This window comes from Berghia stephanieae, chromosome 2, assembly GCF_034508935.2.
Source record: "Berghia stephanieae isolate SIO BIC M18660-M18661 chromosome 2, UCSD_Bste_1.3, whole genome shotgun sequence".
Lineage (NCBI taxonomy): Eukaryota > Metazoa > Mollusca > Gastropoda > Nudibranchia > Aeolidiidae > Berghia > Berghia stephanieae.
The window spans coordinates 99658456-99683455 of record NC_088361.1 but is presented as its reverse complement, the minus strand read 5'-3'; the positions used below and the strand labels follow the sequence as shown (position 1 = coordinate 99683455).

At 34.1% G+C, this 25000-nt stretch overlaps 1 protein-coding gene across 2 annotated transcripts in view; it reads left to right on the top strand.

Annotated features, from left to right (window-relative positions):
• LOC144966027 (uncharacterized) overlaps nt 1-25000 on the top strand; it is a 92315-nt gene that overhangs the window by 47253 nt on the left and 20062 nt on the right. Inside the window, exons 1-2 of one of the 2 annotated variants that reach the window (XM_078902017.1) lie at nt 11524-11541; nt 11731-11796. The gene's annotated coding sequence lies outside the window, so the exon portion shown is untranslated. Of the gene's footprint in view, nt 1-11523; nt 11542-11730; nt 11797-25000 lie in introns of those variants that run through there. The other variant, XM_078902016.1, reaches the window with a different exon arrangement.

The window sequence follows — 25000 nt, the reverse complement described above, 5'->3', positions numbered from 1 at the left end:
GTCACTTGCTGAGTTCCAAACTAGACGTCTATGGCATCGTGGGGTAAATTGATGCTGGAGGCATCATTGAAGAGACACCGAGATAATTATAATGGTAAGTTATTGGCCATTCTTATTACATCACAGTTGATTTAAGATTTTCAATAGGGTAGACATCACACACCGATTGATGATTGTCACTTGTCAGTCAGTCATTTGGAAGTGGAGTCAGATAATTCGGGAACTTCTGTAGACTGTAGATTCACACTAGTGAGTAAGATCTGTCGTTTACTACTAATACTACTACTACTACCACTACTACTTTTAGTTTTAGCGCTATCCAACTCAACACTTCTCGTGTTTATTTTATTTTGGCAAAACTAGAATGGATTTTTGAAAAGAATATAAAATAATTTAAACTTAAACCTGTCTTTGCATCTTGCTTTATGCATACAGTATGCCATATCACAGCCATCACAAAATCATAGTTTAATGTTGAGAATATGCTATTTCTTTTGTAACTTCAGATCAGAGAGATTTGAGCTTTAAAAATCCTGAAAAATGTCTTGCTGTCAATCCAGACAACCCTTTTGATGTGATCTATGATGTTAGTGGTAAGAATGTAATTTGATGAGGAAATGAATAACATTTAGGTACACATAGTTTGCTTTTTTTTTTTTTTTTTTTGAGTCATGATGTGTAATACTATTACAGTCCACTCCGGATAATTGCAACTCATTTAATCGCAACTTTCGGTTAATCACAATATTTCCTAAGCAATGGAAATAATTCTATATAAAAGTCACTGGTTAATTGCAACAAACTTCGGTTTTTTAAAAAGTGGTAAATTCAAGAAATCAAACAGTATATCATGATTAAATTTCATCATGGATGAAATCGTGACAGGTTGAAGAATCGAGAGTGAGCAGGATTTAATGCTACAGTAGTGTGTCACCACTCTGTTAGAGTCGAAAGAGGGCGGGGCTCTGCAGTATGGGTTTGTGACGTCATCGGTGGCCATTAAATAGAAGAGGGGTGGGGCTGGTCATAATCTTGACAACAGGTTATAAATGACAGTTATAAAGAGAGACTGAGCGATATCCTTTGTTTTAGGATTAACAACTGTGCATTGTGACCAATGAGTTTGGTGAGAGCTTATTGTCTCTCATTAAGGCTAATCTCTTTAACTCTGACAAATGTTGAATTGTTGAGAAAAAAGATTGAAACTTCTTCCAATCTGAATAAGATATCGGCTTGCTTCATAGCTGCTTTTGGTTGACAAATCTACACGGGGCTGCCATATGGTTTTTGTTTCAATCAAATTGCTCTATATGTGGTTGACTAAGAATATTATTTACTGGTTTGAGTTGACAATAAATGTGTAAAATGTTGAAATAGTGGACAGGAAACTGAATTTCGGTTAATCCCAACATTTTCGATGATCCCAAGGTATTGCGATTATCCTAAGTGGACTGTACCTGAATCTTGAACGAAAAACTATCATATGGATATGATTATAGACAGATTGGTTTCTGGAATTATATTTCCGTCCTCCCTTGCCAACTCTGACGTTCTTGAAATTTAAAAGAAAATAGCCAGAAGGTTTCGGACTTAATTTTCTTTTTTTTCCAAAGGACAATAGTCATAAGGTAAATAATTTTTTAAAAATCCTTTTACAGCATAAGATGGCATGATTTTATGTTTAAGAGTTTAGAGAAAAACTTGCACATGATAGTCTTCAGCTTTTTTTTGTTGTTTTTATTTTCTATATAGACTCCAACTCAGAGCCTGAAAGTGATGCAGAACAAAGTTCCATATCACATGATTCATTTGTGGTAAGTATGTACATTAAAATAAAATCATAACATTTGTATAGCGTTTATCCACAGTTGGCACCATGCTCAAAATGCTTCACATCACCATATTTTGTGGTGGACAAAACACATTTGCCACAAAAGATGAGACCTGCAGTCTGTTAGGCGCAATACAATATTTCAGGACAAGGACAACACTGTTTTACACCAGTGAGATCTCCTAGTTTTTTGTTGTTAAAAATTTTTCTTTGCAGTGGACTTCGCCAACAATAACACTATTTTAAACCTTCCTCGTTATATTTTGAAGTGATATTCATTGATGAGCCATTCACATTTGAAGTCGTTTGTTTTTTATTTGACAAAATGTGAAAATGATGCGTTTCCAGGAAAAATTAAAATAGCTTCTGTTGGGATTATACTTTTGATCTCGCATTTTGTCCAAATTCTCTTGCATCGTAATGTTTATCAACTTTTTTTGTTAACTATATTGCAGTTGCAAGGTTAGGAAGTTCATATTGTTGCAATGACAACCGTTTATATGTCCAGAATCGTAGTGATATAAAAAATTGTTTTGTAGTTGTTGGTCCTGGTGTAGGATTTAAAGAGTTGGTTAAAAACGGTTTACTGAAACCCTGGTTGGTGTATCTATATTTATCCAAGCACAGTTGAACATATTAAATACTTAGACAATATGTCTGCCTTTCTCAACTCTTTTTTATTATACTTGCATTATTAACCAGCTAATTGTTTAGTTGGATTATTAAACAATGGCTCTTCATGTTTATTGTCAACATGAATAAATTGATTGATCTGTCATCTTTTCCACAAAATATACAGGGTCCCGATTTTGTTGCTGACTCCGAGTCTGATTCCTCTACGTACTCTGTGAGGTACCCAATGCTGAGTACATCATTGTCTCTGGAACCTAGTGCTCATTCCCCAACTCAGTCAGAGCCTCATCCACAACTATCACAGACTGAACCTCGTTGCCAGTCTGGGACCCAGGTTCAACCCGAATGCTATACACTTGCAAACCAACGTGTTACGTGCAATGGTGAGTCATTTTTTTGTCATTCTTCTCCTTTGATATTTGTGGGATCAATTTTAATTTACCCATTCCTTTTAAAAGAAAACTTCCACCCCCTCCATGGTGCTGCATTTGTGTTATTGCATTTTTTTCTGTTTTGGCAGTGCTGCGTCGCAAAATACGCTACCATTTACATAACAAGCACAAATCCAAATTTGATAGGGTGGACATCTTAGAATCTGAAACCCCAATGTGTGAGTGATATCAGTGAAACCAGCCATAAAAATGTTCATGTTTATTTTATTGGGGGTTTTTTTGTCTGTAATAGACTTAAATTGCTTGTATTGTAAGTGTTAAAATGGTTTTTTTGTTACAACCCATCTATATATTAAAACTGTTTCTTTGTATTTCTATGATGCTTAAGGCTTTTTTTCACAGACCAGCTGGAAACTTAACGAGAATCAGAGTAGATAACATTTTTATTAATCTTGCAACCTAAACAGTATATGATGATTGGGAGCATTTAAAGAAAGCACATTTTCTTTTTAATTTGTCGGTACTAAAATTATACTTTGATAATGTCTGCTGTGCTACAAACCCTTTTGACTTCCAGGTTCAATATTTTTCTTTATTCTAAAATTCTTGGGTGTCCTTTCAATGACAACTGAGATCATTAAAATTCAGCTCACAACATGATGTGTGTAGATTTGATGAAAACATATGTTCGAGTTGAGAAGCAGTGTTCACGAACTTGCTGATCGTTTTTACTAGCATTTATTTTCCTAACTTACCTGTGTCAATTAACAAAGGCAAGACTCAAATATTTTCTATCTGAACAGTGTGTTTGTTATTGAAATATTTCCGGCATATACATGTCATATTTCATTCCACAAAATATAAATCAGGATTAAGTTGTCTGGGCATCAGCATCGTTCAGGCAGTTGGGGGGAAGTCTTTAAGGAATTAATGAAGCCGATGCTCAACCGGTCTGGAGGACGTTTGATTGATGTCGGCTGTTTGTTCTGCCAGCCGGTGATGTTTTCTCACTCCCTCAATGACAAAGAAAGTCATTGTTATGACTATGAACTATAGTCTATTATTACTTTTGTTACTATATTAATTGTTACTTATTGCCGCTACTGTTATTATTATTATTATTATTATTATTATTATTATTATTATTATTATTATTATTATTATTATGATATTGCCTTCATTGCATTCTATTACTATTATTGATATAATTAATTTCTGATTGTTGTAAATAATTTATGTGAATTGAATTTTGTCGATTGGCCAAGGGCCTACAATAAACTTAAATGAAATGTTAGTCTTTGGATAGGACTTGGGTCTATTCTTGATTGCTTTTCCGCATGGGTCGAGTGAAGCATTTGGAGTAAATTTTGTTGCTCAACGTAAAAAACATGACGCTTACCATTCCGCTGATACTGATCCCTCCAAGGGGTGGTTGGGGAAAAACCTAAAATTCTTTTGACATTCTGTCTGATTTTTCGCTGAAACAACAAAGGACAATCTATGTATTCAGATGAGACTTCAATGTGTTACTATTCCGATTTATGTTCATATTTTGATTATAATGAAGAGGGAACCCTGAACCCAGTGAAGTGGGTGGATTGATCTATTTATTTCTATTTCAAAACAAAAATATGGCGTCTTTTCACTGGATTTGTTATGTGGCAGAGGTCTCCACAAATCTAACATACCTCTTCCAAAGGAATAGATGGTAGAAAAGTATATAACAAGAAGGAATTATGACAGTTACTTGTCCAGGCCTTAAATATTTGGAATGCTATTCCTCTCTATCGCTGTCATGTAGCTGATGTGCATACGATCTGTCTATCGATTTATTTTCATAGTTCATAGCATGATGTGCTTTATTTTCTTCTTTTTTTTTCCCAGAGAAATACAAAAAGCCAAGGAGACCCTGTCCATACTGTGGACAGTTGCAAACAAAACTCTCAAGGCATTTGATGAGGAAACACAAAGATGAGACAGAAGTTACAGAGGCCATGAAACAGCCTGTAAAGGAAAGGGATAGAACAATGGAGAATCTCAAGAAAAAGGGCATTTTTTATTCAAACACTAGAAACAATTCAATAGTTATGCGTGAGAGAGCACAAGGGTCACATGAAGTTGTTATGTGTGCTGGCTGTAAGGGGTTTTACTCTGGACGAAGGGTTTATGAACACAAAAAGAAATGTAGTACTGAGCATGCTCTGTGTACTGGGGTTGTAAAATTTTATCCCGTGGCTCCCAATGCAAGTAAAGAAATAAAGGAGAATATTCTTGACAAATTTCGGAATGATGAAGTGGGAAATTTGTGTCGATCAGACAAAGCTATAGTATTGTTAGGAACAAAATTGTGGAGTAAAAGTTCAAAGAAGGAGAGAAAAGTTATAATGAGTGATTTACGCATCTTAGGAAATTTGATTTTAAAAACTAGGAAGAGAACAAATCAACCTTCTTTCTCTGGAGAGGACGTGGTGAAGCGTTGTAACTTTAATGAAATATCGCAAACCATTTCTGAAATGACTTTGAAAGAGGATGGGACATTGAAAGCAGGCTTGAAGCTTTCAATTGGATTTATATTGAAAAAGTTAATTAATTTCTTAAAAGGGGAATATATAATGCAAAACAAAATGGAAGAATCCGCAGAGATAGATTTGTTCAAAGCTGTCCTGGATTATAATTGGGATAGTATTTTTTTTACAGCCAGAGTTCAATGTGAAGCAAAGAGAACAAATTTGAGAAAACCCAAAGAGATGCCATTAGAGAATGATATAAAGCTACGGCAATTTATTACTGAAGAGATGGTCCGTATTTGTGAGGATGATTATCAATTATTTGATTCACATATGTTTGTTAGGCTTCGCAATGTCATCGTAGCTAGGCTTACAATGTTTAATGCGAGGAGAGGCGGAGAACCCGCAAGGATGTTGTTAAAAGACTGGAATGATGCAGATTCAGGTGTATGGGTTGATCCCCAGCTTGTACAACATGTCACTGATCCTCTGGAAAAAGCGTTACTTGAGAAGTATAAGCTGGCCTATCAGTCTGGAAAGGGAAGCAAGATGTTGGTCCCTGTGTTGATACCCAATGACACAATTCAGCCTTTAAGGAAACTTGCACAGGAGCGTAAAGCTGTTGATATTTCAGACAACCCATTTCTTTTTCCAAATACAGGAATATCCAAAGATCATGTAAGTGGTTACATTGCCATCAAATATGTCACTTCCTTAGTAAAGGATTTAGAGAAACCCCAGTTGTTAATAGCTGATAAATTCAGGCACCGAGCTTCGACATTATTTGCCTTACTTGATGTCCCACAACACGAGAGAGATGTCTTCTATCGACATATGGGACACAGTGAATCAATCAATCAAAACATTTATCAGTGTCCACTTGCAATACGAGAAATAACAGAAGTTGGTCATTTTTTGGGTCAAATTGATAACTCAGCATCGGTCACTGGGGAAGGAAATTGTAACATTGAAACAAATGACTTTGTAGTGAATAGAGACTCAAATGCAAATTTTGGAACATCCATAGTAACAGCTGCAAATCAAGAAGAAATATTTGATGGTGAAGCAGGAGTGCCAAATCAGCTTACGTGTTCTTCAAAACAAACTGAACCCAAGAGGAATTCAAGCAAAAATCGGAGATACATGTCATGGTCAGATGAGGATACAGATAGAGTCAAGTCATATTTTAAAAACTTTGTCGAAGATGTTTCAGCACATGGTTCAAGGGGATCATTACCTAGAAAGTCTGAAATTATTCTGTTCTTAAAACACCACAGGGTATTTTCACAAAAAGGAATCCCTGAAGGTACACTAATTAGTTTGGTGAAGACAAAGATTTTTAATGAAAGAAATAAATATAGAAGGGAAAGAGCGTTTCAATCGGTGTAATGACAATCATGAATTTGATTTGTATTACATTCATTGTATTGTATAGTGTTATTGACATATTTTGGGGTTTTACAAAAACGTTTTATCTTTATATAGTACAATCTGTTCATCATTGCAATATCCTTTTTTATATTATATGAACATTCATTTGCTCAGCTTGAGAGACAAATGCTTTGTAGAACCATAGCTGTCAACCGTTCTGTTAAAAACGGATTTGTTCCGTATTTGACTTCCTGAGTCAGTAAGTGCTTATTTTTAGTTCAAAATCCGTATTTTGTAATTTTTGACTAATTTCTGGTAAAAAAGCCATGTGAGCCTAATGAATTATTATTATTGATCCATTATTATTACTATTACTACTACTACTATTGTTGTTATTATTATTATCATTATTATTGGTGTCCAGTGAGAGCATAATCTCCATTTGTGTAGCTCTTTAATTTGAATTATGCCTCTATCATAAATGATTTTCAACAATTAAAAAAGTTCCATTCGTTTATATGACGCCTGTATTTTACTCAAACCTTTCATAATGTATTGGAGATTTGCATAGGATATGGATGTTAGCCTCGATATACTTTGAATATTCTAAGACAGTATTGATACTTTCACTATTTGTTACAAATATTATTTTAATTAAGAATAAAATTAAATCCACCTTTTTGATTGGAAGGTATTCAATAAGAAAATCAATTGCTTATATTGATTAAAGATGACAATGATTATTTCCCTTTATTAATTTATGAAATATATAAATTTAATCCCTTTAAAAACATCTTCATCTGATTTTAATTTTTTTTTTTTCAAGCAAGCTTTTGTAACGGTTTAGGTTCAAGAAAAATAAGTATACTCCATTTTTAGGTGTGTTTATCTTGTCAAAGTAAAGAAGTAGGAATTCTCTAATATTTAGAGGTGCATTTTACTATAACTACTATTATAGTATACTACTTACAGACCATTATGTTGCATGAAAGAAAACATATATGCAATCGTCTACTTTTTATCTGAACTCACCTAATTTTTACCCCAAAACGCCCTCTCAAGTGATGTACCAGGTTGGTAGTTATGCATTTCTAACCATCTTAAGTTATTTCATTTATTTTACAATTGTGCTTCTTGTGTATTGGTCCTTATCAAAGTTGAGGCAGTTGAATTCTTTCTTTATATTGTCCGTTCTGAATTTTGATCTCATTGTGGAAAGCTCCCATAGCGGGCAGGGAGGTACACACTGTGTCTTCTATCCCCTTATATCTGTTTTCCAACATGCTTTCAGTCTTTGTCTTGGAATGAGATTACTTGTTTTTTTCCTGGCCCTCGCCGGAGTCCTAGCTGGGAGGGAAGCAGTCAAATGCATATTTATTGTTTGGGAGATGATATTTTTTTCCTTGTAAATCATCTCTCTGTTATGTATTATTACTATATTTGTTATTTTTTAATGTATAATGTAAGCATTTGAGTGTGTTCCTCTTTGTTGGATTTTGTTCTTGTGTCCGGATAAGACTTATAGGTGATCTCAAACTAAGTACATTGGTGATACGCTCTTGGAATCTACATCTGATCCCTATTTGTTCCCAGTTCCCCTATGTCTTACTTTCTCTTGGATGCTTCAACTGTAATTCTAGAACTTTTTACTATCCAATTTTCTTCCTTTTTACTGGCGCTGATATAACCTAAATGTGTTGCAAGCGCCGTAAAACCCTTAAAAACAAAACAACAATCATTGTGGAAAGTGTCATTTTAACGATTCAAATGTGCTGGTACTAAACCCGATAATTGAGCAACATTTGGACTAGCCTCTGTCATCTCAAACTTGTTAGTGTTAGTAATAGTAATTAAAAAGGCTGACTTTTATATGTTGCGATTCGATGAAGGGGGGGGGGGGGGGGGGGGGGGGGGGGGGGGCTTCGGCACACATCGTCCCTCATCCCGGGCCAAATGAGCGTTCCTTATTTTATTTTTGAAAAGTTGGCAGCTATGTAGAACTATCTGAAAGAATCAGATATGGCAGAATAAAAAGTCTTTCTACTAACCCTAACTTAATTGGCCAATGTAGCTTTATGTTCAGCATTTTCTAGATACCTAATGTAAAATTTCACTATTCTTTTTATGATAATTTTAAGAGTTGCAATCTTTAGAGGCGACTGTCAAGAAATGACACCTCTGTGCATTTAATTTCATTCTTTCTTTATCCCCTCATCCTTAATCAGAATAATAATAATTAATAATGAAAAAAAATGCAGCAACGACAGCTTAGAACGGCATAAAGTGCTTAAGAATTATTTTTTTTTTGCATTAAACTTTATTCAAACGATTTTCAACACTTTTGCTTCACAGTTTATGCTTTTTAACAAATGCAATTAAGCAACTTACCAGCAACAACATATTGGTTTGTTATCATTTGAGGGTTTTATCAGTAAAACTGTTTCTATCCTTTTATGTTGCACTGTACACATAGCAAACTTCATGCTTTTATTTGGTGACCAAAGACTTATGTGATACAGTGGATGAATGTTTGTGATGGCTTTTGGAACTGAAATAAACCTGCAATATGATTTGTAGACTTCTATCGTTATGTATCATTTTTCGGTCAAATGTAAATGTAATTTTACACGAGCTTGATGTATCATAAAACCCACAATGAGCTCAACGTGCAGCTGGTAGTACATTTATATGGACACGAACAGAACAACGTTGTTACAATTCAGTAACGTACTCCAATTAACACAAGTGAGACTGTAAATGAGACTTTTACAATGACTCTGCATCGCCACAAATATAGATTCGAACCCTGGCAACTCGGGCGTCAGACGAACTGTCTACCACGAAACCAAAGCAAGCATTGTGCAAGTTAAAGTGAATGAGATGTTGATTGAAGCCGTTCATTGTGTCCATCAGATCTGCTGTCCTATCCATCCAACTCCATTCACTGGGTGGGGTTCCCGACTTCCCATAATGGGCAGGGACGTACTCGTTGCGTCTTCTATCCCCCTATGTCTGTTTTCCAACTTGTTTTCTGTCTTTGTCTCGGGATGGGATTACTTGGTTTTGTCCAGGACCTGGCTGAGAGGGAAACAGTCAAATGTATAGTTCGAGTTTTGGGAGATTATATTTTTCCCTTGTAAATCATCTGTCTGTTATGCTCTTTATTGTTTTGTTTACATATTATTTATGCTTTGTAAACATTTGAGTGTATCCCTCTTTGTTGGGACCTGTGCTTGTGTCTGAATGAGACGTTTAGGTGATCTCAAACTAAGTACTTTGATAGTGGGCTCTTGGAATCTACTGTTTCCTATTTGAAACAAATCCCCTTTGCCTTACTTTTTCTTGGGTGCTCTAATTGTAGTTCCAGAACTTTTTACTATCCCATTTTCTTCCTTTTTACTGCGCTGATATGACCTTAATGTGTTGCAAGCGCCGTAAAACCCTTAAAAACAAAACAAAACAAACCAAGTCCATTCAGTGGTATACAACAACAACAAATAAACTCCTCTGCCTGGTCCCTTCTATCTCTGATCTTAACCTGGGTCGTCAGGTTTCTAAAGGGGTCGGGGACTGCAAAAACAATGGCGCACGGAGCAACTGGGAATATTTTTTGCCGTGTTTGAGTCCCAGGTTATTTCCCTGAGCGCCCCTTCTGAGGGATGGACCTTCCCAGGAGTTAGTAAATGCGTTGCTCGGCCACTTCACTCTACGCACACTGGGACTGGGATAAGCTTCGACACTATGGCCATGAAGCTCTTAATCTTAAGGACTTACTTTATTTTAGACAATTTGGTGGTAGCTCACTTGAAAATGCACTCTTAGGTATACACATATATAAACATATACTGGGCTCCCTAAAAGGGTTTTTTAATGTGGTCTCCCTAAAAACATGTTTTTACCAAATGTCTCCTTAAAGCTACAGAAACACTTAGTAAAACATTAGGGGGACCGAGTAATTTTCTATATACCATTGTGATCATCAAGCATCAGAATTGTGTTCATAAATCATTGTAGGGAATCAAACTATACTCATTTGAACAAAGATTGAACAGTTTAATCAATTTGAACAAGACATATGCTTGGTCCTCCAATTGGTGCATTTCACAGTGGTCACCTTAATAGTGGATTGATACTTATATAATATATATATATATATATATATATATATATATATATATATATATATATATATATATATATATATATATATATATATATATATATATATATATATAGAGAGAGAGAGAGAGAGAGAGAGAGAGAGAGAGAGAGAGAGGCTGTGTCTGATATTGGGAAATTACAGAATAAAAACTGGAAGAGAAATTAAAACTCGTTTATTGAAAATGCCCTCTCTCTCTCTCTCTCTCTCTCTCTCTCTCTCTCTCTCTCTCTCTCTCTCTCTCTCTCTCTCTCTCTCTCTCTCTCTCTCTCTCTCTCTTGTTTTTTTTTTGATTCTCTCTGTGTGTCTCTTACTTTTTCTTCGCTCTCCTATGCCCCCCCCCCCCCCCCCCCGCTCTCTCTCTCTCTCTCTCTCTCTCTCTCTCTCTTTCTCTCTCTCTCGCTCTCTCTCTCTCTCTCTCTCTCTCTCTTGTTTCTCTCTGTGTGTGTGTGTCTCTCTCTCTTTCCCTTTCTCTTTCTCTATTATATTCTGTCCCATGCGGCACGCATTTACGTCTGTGTTTGTCCGTTTAATAGACCATCTACTTATCCGTCAAGTTCCGATACCCCACCTTCAATTGGTCAGTAAGTATGTGTTAGATTCCAGGGGGATTTATCGCCACAAAGGGGTTGCTTGGGTAGACCAAAGGTAAAGCTTGGAATCATATTGGGTCACTAGTCGTACCGGTTTGTTTGGGGAATTCCATAGCTCAGCGTTTGTTATGGTAATATCCCGTCAAATGTAGATATCTTTAAATTTTAAGGCCATTATTTTATGATATATTATATTCTTTAATTGTTTTAAACAAAGTTGTTGTTTTTTTTTCTTTTCTTTCAGACACTTTTCGGAAGGTCTTCTCTCCTTTTCCTTGGACTGTATGGATATTTGAAATTCACTTCGAAGGTAATTAATTTATTTCATTAATTATTTTATTTATTTATTTATATCATCATCATCATCATCATCATCATCATCATCATCATCATCATTATTATTATTATTATTATTATTATTATTATTTTTATTATTATTATTATTATTATTATTATTATTATTATTATTATTATTAAAATTTATTATTATTAAAGATTCAATTTAAATGCAGTGCTTACACGAAAATAGTGTTGTGTGACATGCAGCTTTCATGACGCTCTATGTGATTTTGGGATTATTATTTTTTAAACTTTTTATTAATTTTTTCTGTTTTTGTTTTGTTAATTGGAGTTTCACTGATATCAAGTTATCTTTGTAACTTTTTATACCCTTTTAAAAATGTGTAATTCCTCGATAAGTCTCGGATAGGCGTGTGGCGTATGGTGCGTAGTATAATGTTTGTAGTTGGGATAACCATATTGCAATAATTATGCCCTTGATTCAACAATGTGGTAATGTAAAGTATTTTGCGTTGTTTGAGAGCATTTCCATAACAACGGATCCCTAAACAATTTGGGTTTTCAAACTTAAGTCATTGTATGTGGTGACTAAAAGTTATGGCAATACAATAAATTACTTTTTTTCCTCTCTTATAATTGCTACGCCCTTTTGTGCACTATATAATGTGCAGCTATGTGGTCTTATGGTATGCCACTCGCTTTCGGATCGGAAGTCCCGGGTTTGAGCCTCGCTCGGCGCATAGTTGAGTCACCGTGCTCAGGTGTAAAATGAGTACCTTGCGTTTACAGCGTTGTCTGTCCGAAAAAAAAAATTAATATTGCCTAACAGGCGTCATGTCCCGTCCTAAATGTTATATGTTGCTGTTGGCCAGGGACCCCTTGTAAACTTGTAAAGCGCTTTGGGCACGTTGAGTGGATATTGCTCTGTATAAAAAGTTCAATTTATAATTATTACTAGACCCTCTATGTCAAAAGACAGTTCTATAGAGAAAATAATACTTAATGTGATTCTTGTATTAAAAAAAAAAATCAATATTAGTATTGGGGGGGGGGGGGGGGGTATTATTTTGTTTTGTTTCGTTTTTATCATCTATTTACTCTTAACTTGAGCATTTATATAGAGTAGTGTCCATTATATGTGCTCAAAGCGATTTAGAAGGGATCCCTAGTCAAAAGTGACACTTTAGGACGAGACATGACGCCTTTCAGATGTAGCTGAGGTTGTTCCAGAAGGTCGTTTTCGTAACACTCGACACAAAAGTATCAATATTAAGTTATAATAAAAAGTTGCGGTGAAATTTAGCTTTCATAAGTATCGCTGTGATGAGAATGATGCAAATAAATTGATAAACGGAGGATCCATCCTACAAAATTAAAGCTGTTGCTTATAAAAAGTGTCACGGACAAGTGGAGAAATGTGAAACTTTGTCCACACTTATTGTCAACGGTTTGGTGTGCTAGTTTTGCTTTTTGTTTTCTTCTTTCTTTCTTTTTTCCCCCCTTTTTTAAGGGGGGGGGGGGGGGGGGGTACTAGGGCGTCCGTTTTTTTTTGTTTTTTTTTTTAGATTTTTAAAATTTATTTATTTATTTTTTTTTTTTTCAAAAAAATATTTCATTATCTCGGAGAAACTAATGAAAGCAAAATTTTACCATGACCATAACCTTTTATTAAAATTTAATAATGATGTGTTTTTTGTTTTTTTTTTTGTTGTTTTTTTTTTTTTGTGTGTTTTTTGTTGTTTTTTGTCGAATGGCAAATTGGCACAAATTCAGCTACACTTAAGATAAGCTTCACCAAACCACTCGCGCCGCATCCCCGGGGATGCTGAAATCGGAGAGCGGAGAGCGTTAGGAAAGGATCGTCTTCCGTCGTTGGAAATCTCGAAAGAACAGAGCACGCAGTCTAATCCTCAGACAAGAATTGAATTAACCCCATATGTGACCCGTCGAGTCAATCCCGTATAATGTAGGAATTAACCCGATTAAGAAAACAAATGCTTGAAGTAGAAATGACTGCAAGTTGGAAATGAACGGGTTTTTTTCGGGGTTTTGGGTTTTTATGTTTTGTTTTGTTTTTTGTTTGGGATTTTTTCTTGTGTTTATTTATTTATTTATTATTTATTGTGGTTTTTAAAAACATAGTATATTATTTTTTAATTAATTAATTTATTTATTTTGCTAGCTTCTTTTTTATGTCAGCAAAACAAAACTCTCCTCAACGAAGGCATTTATTTTAATCAAAATTATATACGTTACAGTTATAACTGGATTTTCAGTTTCGGGTTCACACAGATATAATTCCGTTTTGAGGCGACCGGTCACAAATTTCCATATTATGTATTTGTGAAACAAGGAACGTGTCTACAACAACTTCTCCCTTTCCCCTTTTCGCGTCCTTTCTATAGAAGCAACAGGAGTAGGTTAAAATCATTGGTGGTACTATTTCACTTATCAGGGCAGGTGGGCAATTCTCTCATTACTATCTGTTTTATTGTCCCATAATATGGTCTTGATTGACGGTGGAATGTGTCATCTTTAGTTGTGCACGTGAAAAGACGTCGTTGGACATCAATTAAATCTCGATAACCATTTTTTTTAGCTCCGAGTTGGTTGCCATATTACGAGCTTAGTAATCCTTTAGAGCCACAATGCATATGAAGCCGGAGTTTATCCCGGTTTATATTGCTTTAAACGGACAATAACAATTGCTTGCTCGCTGCTGGCTGGACAGGGGGGAGGGGGGGGGGGGAATTGTGGTGGTAGAGGTGTCAGAAAAAATCTTGGCAGCACACAGGGGTCGATACCGGTCCCACTGCTTGTGAAGCGAGTTCTCAGCCTTCTGAGCTATCCGAACCCCCTTGTTGTATGAGCTGGAATCTCAGTAAAGTGGTAGGTCGAGGGAATTTAGTCAAGTGTAACATTCTGATACTTATCGTTCTGTCAAGTAATGGAACATTTCCCATATCAGATACACTCGAGTGTATTTAACCAGTTCATTGTCGAACTCTGGAAAGACACGTATTTTTAAAAAATGGTCAGAAAACTCGTCCTTCAATTATCGATTCATTAGAATGAACCTCGTCTTGGCAAAAAAAAAAAAAAAAAAAAAAAAACACTCTCAAACCTGGGTCATTTTAATCGATCGATTTTTGAGGGACGAGTTTTATGGCTTTTAAAATTTTTTAATACGTTTCTTTTCAGAGTGCGGCAGTTAACTGGTTAAGAGGACCATTCGTAGTAGAGTCTCAGCGAAGGTGTTGGCGATCAATCTTGATTACGCCATCGTTCCAATGCACGGGTAGAAGTTGGTAGAGTTCCTTCGTGTTAATTGCTAGATATCCGTTTGTAACGTTGCTCATTGCTCTCTGTAACGTTACATATGATATATAAAAAAAAAAAAAACTTGTTGGCAAATTGTGACCCACTGCCCAAAATCGGTATAATGTCGAGTTGATGTTAATACTAAAGTTTGGGCAACGGAAATGTTTTTGCACAACCCGCCCAGCCGTGCTCAGGACAATGTGAATAAGTGCTTAATGTCGTAAAATTGAGTACTCCTTATATATTGTATTCGAAAATAGTCGTGGTATTATTAACTTTGACCCGAAATATATATTAAAAATTATAGCCAGGAAGAATTGTGCGATTCATGCCAAAAATTAGTTTTTTCAAAGACACAAAGGAGTCACTCAGTTTTACGACATTCAACACACTAATCATGACTACGACTGGGCGGATTAATCAAAAGTTGCTTTAAATATAATTTAATTGTCAAGAAAAGGATAAACAAAAAAAACGTACGATTTAATGTTTTTATGTTTTATTGACCACAAAAGATATATGTTTTTTGTTGTTGTTTTTTTGGGCGTTTTTTTTTTTTTTTGGGGGGGGGGGGGGGATTTGAATTACTAAAAGATCGCATTTCTTGTCATTTTGAATTACTTTTATTTATTTATTTATTTGGGGGTGGGGCATCTGATTTTAGCTGATACAATACCGTTCTGAGACGATAGATAGCTCATGTTTTTAGCAATAAATGTAGCGAAGCGATTAATGTTGAAAGGGGGGAGGGGTAGAGTTGTGTTTAAAAACAAACAAAAAATTTGAGCTTTTATAGAGAGAACTATCCACTAAACGTGTTCAAAGCGCTTTACAAAGCGTCCCTGGCTACGTCACATGACGTCTGTCAGGCGATATCACTTTTTTTCTTTCTGACAGAGACAACGCTGTTAACGGCCGTGTATTCATTTTACACCTGAGTACGGTGAGCGAGAGAATGCGAGTAAAGAGCCTTTTCCAAGGACTCAACTATGCTCCTAGCGAAGCCCGAACCCTTGGCCTTCCGATCCGAAAGCGAATGTCATACCACAAGACCACATAGCCGCACGCACAAGAAGCGATCCTCTTAATCAAAGTCAATACGAATTTATGTATGAGGACGCTTTCAGCTGGGGGTTTGTTTGTTGTTTTTTGTTTTGTTTTTTTTTTTTTTTTTGTTTTTTTTGTTGTTTGTTTGTTTGTTTTGTTTTTGTTTGTTTGTTTTTTTTTGTTTGTTTTTTGTTTGTTTGTTTTTTTTTTTTGGGGGGGGGGGTTCGTTTTGCTCTCTCTTTTTTGTTGTTGTTATTATCTATTATGTGTGTGTGTGTGTGTGTGTGTGTGTTGTTTGTGCGTTTTCTTTAAATAGTTTTTTTTCTAGGGAATTACGTGGCCTAGCCATTGTTATAAAGCCCAATCGCAGCCAGCCTGGAAATAATCAAAACAGAAATTTGAAAAGGCCTTTGAATCAGAAGTTTAAAGGAATTTATTTTTAAAATTGCCTTGATGACAAAAGTGATTATTCTGAGGCATCATGTCATTGTGAACTAGAATTTAATGATAAACCATTCGCGACGCTTGATCCTCAATAAAAGGAATGGAGTAGACGTCACTCGGCTCGATTACATAGACCGCCAGTTGGGTGATTAGTTCCCTCTTGCAGACTATAAACGTCAGAGGTTACACATAGATAATTTTGTGTATCCGTTTCATTCATCTGGCGAGTAGAGCTGGTCCTTTACGTAAACGCATAACATCAAAAGGATATAGATAGAATGCGCTTGGCCAAGGAGTTCACAACATTGCCATCCGGAAGTATAACGGACCAACACACAAACTCTGTGTAACCATGAACTTTTATAGTCTGGTTAATACAGTTTAGTGAGAACAACTCACAAACGCGGATGGCAAAAACAATAACATAGGCCTGAGTGACGTCATCTTTGAACTATCTATAGATAGTATGCAGATGACGTCACTCAGGCCTTTGTTATTGTGTGTTGGTCCGTTATACTTCCGGATGGCAATGTTGTGAACTCCTTGGCCAAGCGCATTCTATCTATACTGTCGTACTCATGAAAAAGCAAAACACGTTTTATGAGTAATTCTCGCTAAACTGTAGTAACCAGACTATAAACGTTCGGTGTCACACATAGTTTTGTGTGTTGGTATGTTATATCCGGCCGGAACATGTTGTGAGGTTTGTTTGGGTTTTTTTTGTTTGTTTTTTTTTTTTGTTTGGGGTTTTTTTTTTGTTTGTTTGTTTGTTGTTGTTTTTTTGGCTAAACGCATAGCATCAAATCTTTATTTATATTTATTTATTTATTTATCAGTTCATTTATTTATTATTTTTTTCATTTTAGTCAGAAAACTTTTACGTTAAATATCAATAGATTGAAATCGTCAACCTTGCAAAATACCATAAACACGAGTCTTCTTCTTCTTCTTTGTTTAATGCTTTAGACTTTTTGGAAGTCGGGAATCATTTTAATCGTTGAACTTCAAATTTCCTGGCTAAAATTAAATGTTAAAAAAAAAAATAAAAAGTCTTGGTGACCTCGTCTGTCGGGTTTTTACACTTGTCACAGGTGACGCTTTTGGCAAACAATCGTCTTTATTTAGCTTTTATTGTTATATTTTCACGGTTTACATTTAGATATAATTATTGGTGGTATACGTTTAAATTCGCCAGATCATTCGCACCAACACACAAGACAAGGTGTAACCTTAGACGTTTATAATTTATAATTGAGGGACAATAACGAAGAGCTGAGTGACGTCTTCGTCGTTCGTTCTATGATTAGACCTTTGTCAATTATTATTATTATTATTATTATTATTATTATTATTATTATTATTATTATTATTATTATTATTATTATTATTATTCTATTATTATTATTATTATTATTATTATTATTATTATTATTATTATTATTATTATTATTATTATTATATATTGTTGTTGTTGTTGTTGTTGTTGTTGTTGTTGTTAATGATAATATAATAATAATAATAATAATAATAATAATAATAATAATAATAATAATAATAATAATAATAATGATAATAATAATAATAATGATATATAATGATAATAATAATAATAATAATAATAATAATAATAATAATAATAATAATAATAATAATAATAATAATAATAATAATAATAATAATAATAATAAATTAATTAATAACAATTAAGATTGCTACTATTAGCCAATAATTTCATTTTATACTATATTATTATTATTAATTCAATTTATTATTATTATCATTATTATTATTATTATTATTATTATTATTATTATTATTATTATTATTATTATTATTATTATTATTATATATTCATTATTTTATTATATTATTATTATATTATTATTATTTTATTTTATTATTATTATTATTATTATTATTATTTCTTTGTTATTATATTACGTTGTGGTTTCAATAATTGGTTTAGCGATGTTTTTTTTCTTTTCATTTCAATAGAAGTACGCTTTGTCGCGTACTGCATATATTTACATACAGAGAATCTTTGAACGGCTGTGGTCACGCTTTAGTGATGTTATTCAATATGCTATTTAAGTACTGCACAGTCGCCTCCATCTGGTAATGTGTTGGGGTAATCAGGTGCCGAAACGTGAATTAAATCTGGAAATTATATTTAAACAAATAAAATATTATTCGTCCTATCCAAAAGGTAGCAAAAGGACAATTTAAAAAGAAAAAAGAAGATTTATTATTATTATTATTATTATTATTATTATTATTATTATTATTATTATTATTATTATTATTATTATTATTATTAATTATTATTATTTTCCCTATTTTATGGCATTTTAATTATTTATTTTATTTATTTTTTAAAAAGATATTTTTTTAGTGTGAGCCCTTTCTAAAATGTCTTTTGAAAAAAGATTAACACAAAGAGACATCAGTGCCAAGTTGTTTTGAAAAGCTGTGGAAACATTTAATTTAATTTTATCTGTCTTGTTTCAATGGTACAAAATAATCAGCTCCAAAGAATTGCAACTTCTCGCGTTAAACAGCTATAATCGTATTGGCAGAACCAATTGTTCAGACAAAGCTGATGGAGCAGGCATTTATTTGTGCTGTTAATAACATATTTTAATTGTTTTATGATTTATTTTTTAAAAAATAATTTATTTATTTTTAAACCCACAACACTGAAGTATTAAATATATTTGACAAGTCATCATGTTTCAGTTCGATCATTCATATTTAATGCACTGCGTTACGCTTGGCTACTCACCGTTTATTACAACATTCGATCCACGGATAGGTGGACAGGGTTGATAGGCTTCAGCTGTTCAGAGTGAAGACTCTCGACATCCCGTCACTGGCAAACAAAAGGTCAATTTATGCTCTTTCTAGTTTATCCCTATATCTTTTGTCTTTTTCTTTTTGTCCTTGTCCTAAAATGGGAATGCACACGTTTTGATAAGACCCCGCCTGGGACCGTTCTTCGAGAGGGAGATGTGTGGATATTTATTTATTTATTTATTTATTTATTTATTTATTTATTTATTTATTTATTTATTTATTTATTTATTTATTTATTTATTTATTTACTAGTAAAATTTCTCCATCGTCTCAAAACTGTATAAACCAAGGATGAATAGGACCTAAAAAAAATGACTTTTGGAGCAAGAGAATGAGAAATGAGAACTTTGAAATGTGTGCAATGCCAGACATTGAATATTTATTTCCACCACAACGAATATTATAGATTGACCCAAAATGTCACATGTGCGTCTATAATTTCAATGTTCAGAATCTAGCTCATCCTTACATAATACCGCTATGAGACGATGGGCCAAAAAATACCCATATCTTTGCTACAGAAAATATTTAAGGCTATGAAAGAAATATGTCAGAAATGATTGTATGTGCATAATATGGATACTTGCTATCAACATTTACAAATTTTGAGTTCGACGTCTACTTGGGTTTTTTGTGGGGCTTTTTTTTTTATTTTTTTTTTATTTTTATTTTTATTTTTTTTTTTTTTAGTTTCTTGGATAAAATAAAAGATTTGAAATATATATATTTTTTTTTATTATTTCTGTTACGTTTGAACTATCTAGTCCTCTTTGTCAACGCATTTTCCCGCTCAATTTTTGACTGTCACATTATAGCGTTTTTGCCCGACGATAATATTATGACCTTTACGTGTCGCTAGCAAACACTTCTTTAAGAAATAGAAATTTAAAAAAAGGAAAAAGTAAAACAAACGAACCAAGCAAATTCTTTCTAATTGAGCTTTTAATATTTTTTCCCCTGTACTTTTTATAAAACTATGGACTTCGGTCTCCCGACACAAGAGGAAAACATTGGACCTACTTCATATTAATGATTGGTGTACATGTTCTTCTATCACATTATATCAATTTAACCCAGGAATTTTGCTTATTCTCCAGAACAGTGTAAACACCCTTGGACATTTTGTTTTGTTTTGAATTTTTTATATTGTTCGTTTTTATGGGGGAGGAAGATTTTTTTGTTTTGTTTTGTTTTGTTTTGTTTTTGTTTTGTTTTTTTGCCAGGAAGGTATTACTTTGTACTTCATTTATAGATAAATTAAGATGACCTCAAACTTATCAAAAAGTTTTAAACATAAAGACGTTTTTGATATTAATTTATTAAGACTTTGACAAGTCCAAGGAGGAAGTATTTTACCGGTTTATGAAGTTTTGTTTGACCCTATAGTAAAGCCCGCCTAAACCTATAGGTCGATCTGTCTAGATCACTACATTTATGACTTATGACATAGAAATCGGAAGTAGGTTTTCCAATATCGTTGTATGATAAGGTGTACTTTTAAACGCGCATGGTGTCCTTTTAACACTCATTGCCGAGCTGGTGATGTAGTGACAAGCTTGCATTCATTGCAGTGGTAGAAAACAACACCTGCTCCTGCCAGTTCCCTTGTTGACTACTGCCACAGCTACTACTACTACTACTACTACTACTACTACTACTACTACTACTACTACTACTACTACTACTACTACTACTACTACTACTACTACTACTACTACTACTACTACTACTACTACTACTACTACTACTCTACTACTACTATACTACTACTATACTACTACTACTATACTACTATACTACTACTACTACTACTACTACTTCTACTACTACTACTACTACTACTACTACTATACTACTACTACTACTACTACTACTACTACTACTACTACTACTACTACTACTACTACTACTACTTACTACTACTACTACTACTACTACTCTACTACTTCTACTACTTCTATTTATATTATTATTATTATTATTATTATTATTATTATTATTATTATTATTATTATTATTATTATTATTATTATTATTATATTGTCGTCGTCGTTATTGTTGTACTTGTTACAACCACTACAACTAGCACCTATCTTATCACTGTAGATGGGATTGATGTAGAGTAGTACAGGCATCAGACACAGTAGCAGTGTGGTTCATCAATCAAACTCTGACATGTTGGTTCCTCTAGCGAATTATTATTGGTGCCTTCTGAGTCATGAGGGCACATTAGACCCGCGTTCCGATTGACAGCGCTGCATTGTGTTCTTCTACTTTCACTTTTTCCACCGGCAAACATATTATTTTAGTCACCAAACATGATCCGATGGCCCCCCCAGACTGAGGCTCGTGAGTCGCGTGCCAGACGAACCCACCGCGCCAGTTTGGAATTATGTCAGAATAAACTAGAGATGAAAAATATTTAGAACGGCATAATGATCAAAGTTGGCTAATTTAAGTGTTTTTTATTTATTTATTTTAGATTTAAGAAACAAAACTCACTCTCCTCAATAAGGGCATTCCTTTTAACTCAATTTTTTAAATGTAAAATTCAATTTTAAGCAATCGATTCATCAGGACATTGTACCCTTTTGAGACGATTGGTCACATATTTGAAATCATTTTCGTTCAGAAAAAAAATGCGTCTGTATAAATTGACCATGGTTTTTACTGAAGAATATTCATACCGTTTTCCTACTAACTCATTGATGTAAAAAGCGCCATGTGAGAACTGGCTCAAGCTATCCATCCGCCAGTCCGGTCATCGGGCACCGACCCAATATTCAAGTGGTTGTTGTAAACACCGCATACCTACTCGTCAATAATGTAAGGAGTGTGGTGGGTGGATGGAACCGGTCCGGATTTGTCCTCGTCATTAAAATTCCACTGACGGTAAAGTAGCCACACTATTATCGGATTTGGTATTACAATACATTCATTCTGCAGACATAAACCTGCTGCTGCTTTATTGTGGTCTAGTGATATGATACTCGCCTTCGTACTTGTAGGTTCCTGGTTCGAGTATTGCTTTGGGCAGTGTAATCCTTGAAAAATGCTCTTTCCTCACAACATTCTCTCCGTGAAAATGAGCACCTGACTGATAACAGCTGTCATGACATAATATCAAATTTAAAGTATTTTAAAGTGACAATTCATAGAGATTTGGGTGGAAGTGTTACATTTTGTGTTGATACATTATTTTCTCTCATGAAATTCGTACTTTTTTCTAAAGATATTGGTGGTATGCGTTTAGGGTTTGTTTGGTTGGTTGAGTGGTTGTTTTTGTTTTGTTTGTTTTGTTTTGTTTTGTTTTTTGTTGTTGTTTTTTTGTGTGTTTTTTTTGGGGGGGGGGGGGTTGTTCTTGTTTTTAAAAATAAAAAATAAAAATACCAATTCTGACTGCCATCTAGATCAATCGTACTAACACTCAAAACTTTAGTGAGAACTAATCACGCAACTGACGGTCTAAAAACAACAAAGAGTGCAGACATTGCATGTTTTGGGTCTTTCTGTAATGAGGACTTTCTCTCCTCAGTCACGTTGTCGAGGGATAAGAGGGCTGCAATGCCATTGAGTTCACCTTTTATTCCGTTGTTACTCGTGAATATGCATTACCGTCACCCAATCATTCGTTTTAATTCTGTTGTCGTACGTCACACTCTATACAAGACGATGGTCTATCACGGGTAATCAATGTGTGCTTTAAGTGTAGCCCTATTTGATTTCGTAGGCCATCAAAACTATAAATGATTTCAATGTAGAGAAAACCTTGAATTTTGCAGGTCCCTTGCTTGGATAGTTAGATTGGTTTGTAAGTTATTACAAATCTCCTGTTTTACGACATACGTTAAAGTTGATAACAAAATATTCTTGGGTGATACAATACCAGGCGTGAAAACAGAAAATGTAGTTCCTAACCATAAGAACCTGGAGATAGATAGTTAAATGGTTAGTGCCAGACCCATCAAAGCAAAACTATCATTACCTCAAAACAGGCCTCAAAACTTTTGATTGAATACAAATTTGCTCTATTTTTCTGTCCGCAATTAGAACTAAAATTAATTCACCCCTTTTTCTCGATATTGAAAACGTTATTTTAAAAAGATCTTTTTTATTCTTTATAGTATAGGAAAAAGCACTGGACTCTCTCGCTCTGTTTTCTTGGTCTTATCCATTTTGATTCTTTTCTTGTCAATGCTAAGTCTTCACTTTTGGCTCTACCGGAGAAAAGGAGTGTCGAAGTCCTTTCGTTCCTCTTCAATAGAACAAACGCTAATAATATCATGAAAAGAAAAAAAGAGCGATCTTGTCGGGCTGCAAGAAAAAGGGTTATAAAAGAGCTTGGTTTAAAGTTCAAAGCCCCGTCAGGTGAATTCAACTACTAGAATGTCGCTACGTCATATACTGCTTAGTTGGTAAAACAAAGACAAATCGATCCAAAATGTACTTGCAACATTATTATTATTATTATTATTATTATTATTATTATTATTATTATTATTATTATTATTATTATTATTATTATTATTATTATTATTATTATCATTATTATTATTATTATTATTATTATTATTATTATTATTATTGTTGTTGTTGTTGTTGTTGTTGTTGTTGTTAGTAATTTTTGTTGTTGTTGGTTGTGGTGGTGGTTGTTGTTTATCATCATCATCATCATCATCATCATCATCATCATCAATTTAACACGTATTGAGCGCTGCCCAATAAACATCTCAAAGAGCGTCATAGATAATATATTATGTTACGGACATCAGTTGTCAAGTTAAACATGGATCAACGAACATATTTCTAAAATAATAGTCATGCATTGTCAGTATGGTGCAAAATGAGTTGTGAAAAAGTGGGGGTTTAAAGCAGGTTTAAAATTTGAGATATTGATTTTACTAATGGGTTGTGTTATGGTATTCCAGAGTTTAGGGCCATAATATTGAACAGAAAGATTTTAAGCCTGGTTTTAGGTACAAATGTCGCTTGATGGCTCAAGGCTTCTGGTTTGAGGCTTGAGGGTTATGAGTTTTTAAAGATAAAGAAGAACTTGTGGAAAATATGGTTATATCTGATAACATCTGTGGTTTGCTGGCTGGCTGGTGAAAATTGCATCAACATAAGTACAACACCAACCGCATTTTAGCTATTTGTCACCAGTTAGACGTGTCAAATTAGATTGGCTGGCTTCAGACTGGACATTTAATGGGGAGGGCGCTGAGAGTTAGTTGAAAGAAAATGCTTAATGGATTCTCGAAATGAGAGAATATTATTTGAAAGGAACACGAACACCCGTCTTCTTCCTAAAAAGAAGGAAAAACCATGACAATGGTTATTTAAATCAATCGATATTTGAAGGACGAGTTTTCTGGCCAAATTTTCAAATACGAGTTTTTCCAGAGTCTGGCAGTTATCGGGCTTTGAAAGAAAAAAAAATGTGCCTTGGATCATGTTTCATGAGTACGTTTATAATACCCATAATATTACTCGTATAACAAGGTTTTGGCAGGTCCCATTATTATGTGAGTATAATGGCCGGGTTAATG